Source organism: Capsella rubella, unplaced genomic scaffold, assembly GCF_000375325.1.
Source record: "Capsella rubella cultivar Monte Gargano unplaced genomic scaffold, Caprub1_0 scaffold_52, whole genome shotgun sequence".
Classification (NCBI taxonomy): domain Eukaryota; kingdom Viridiplantae; phylum Streptophyta; class Magnoliopsida; order Brassicales; family Brassicaceae; genus Capsella; species Capsella rubella.
The window spans coordinates 37,504-38,691 of record NW_006238874.1 but is presented as its reverse complement, the minus strand read 5'-3'; the positions used below and the strand labels follow the sequence as shown (position 1 = coordinate 38,691).

The 1,188-nt window shown below is 44.4% G+C and overlaps 1 non-coding gene across 1 annotated transcript; it reads right to left on the bottom strand.

Annotated features, from left to right (window-relative positions):
• Nucleotides 1-836: 836 nt before the first annotated feature.
• On the bottom strand, nt 837-943 carry LOC111832114. The gene has a single exon (XR_002835230.1). It is a non-coding gene; the product is annotated as a small nucleolar RNA R71 (small nucleolar RNA).
• Nucleotides 944-1,188: the final 245 nt, after the last annotated feature.

Sequence of the window (1,188 nt, the reverse complement as noted above, 5' to 3'; positions counted from 1 at the left end):
TGAGCCGATCAAATTTTGGCGCCGCTGCCGGGGACTCAATTTTGATTACCATTAGATTAAGGTTAAAAGTTTAGTCTAAGTTTTTAATTTTATTTTGTTACTTACGTTTTTCTTTTCTCTTTTCTTTTTGGTGTTTCAGGTTTATGCCTAATACCAGAAGCCAGCAGAACAAAGAGTTAGTTGATCTCAACAATTCAGAAATAGCAGGTTTAGAAAAAGGAATTCGAAAAGCTAAGAAAAGGGCAGCAATGGCACCACCAGTGATTCTAATTCAAGATGCTAAGGGTACTCTCAGAGATGGAGATGGCCATGTGAGGAATGCACAAGGGCAGAAGCTAAATGTTGACGGGACTGTAATTCCTGAACCAGTCCCCGCTGGTGTCGAGCGACACCAGGCTGGTGTCGATCGACACCAAGCCGCAGCTGACAATGCACAGTTGGCATTGAATGCTGAAGTAGAGGATGAGAACCGTACACTTGGAGAATTCAACAGGCCTGCTCTATTCTATTCTAACCGCTCTGCTATACGTCCTCCTGCATTTCAAAGGAACAACTTTGAGTTGAAGCCTGGTTACTACACTCTTGTGGGACAACACCCTTTCCATGGCCACACTCATGAGCACTCGATGGACCATATTGAGAAGTTTGAAGATCTAGTATCTAGCATCAAGGCTGATGGTGTATCTTCGGATTTCCTGCTCTGCAAGCTTTTCCAGCACTCTTTACCTGGAGAAGCACTATCATGGCTCAAGGAGTTGAAGCCTGCATCTCTTACGTGCTGGGAGGATGTGAAAGTTGCGTTCTTGAACAATTTTTATGATGATGCAAGGTCCGAGAATCTGAGGAACAAGATTTCTACTTTCTCTCAAGGAATCTCTGAGACATTCAAGGCTGCTTGGGTGCGCTTTAAGGGGTATCAGAGAGATTGTCCCCACCATGGATACGACAAATTTCAGCTTTTGGGCATTTTCTACAGAGGATTGGATTGGAGGTATCAGATGGCTTTAGATGCTGCTAGCAACGGTAACTACAACACACGGTCTCCAGCTCAAGCCACCAAGCTGATCGAGAACTTAGCTTCCAGCAATAGTACCAAGGTTGCTGATTTTGAGAGAAAGAAGCTAGCTGAAAACATGGAGGGACTTCAACTTGCTGAAGTCAAGGCGAAACTTGATTCTGTGCATCACC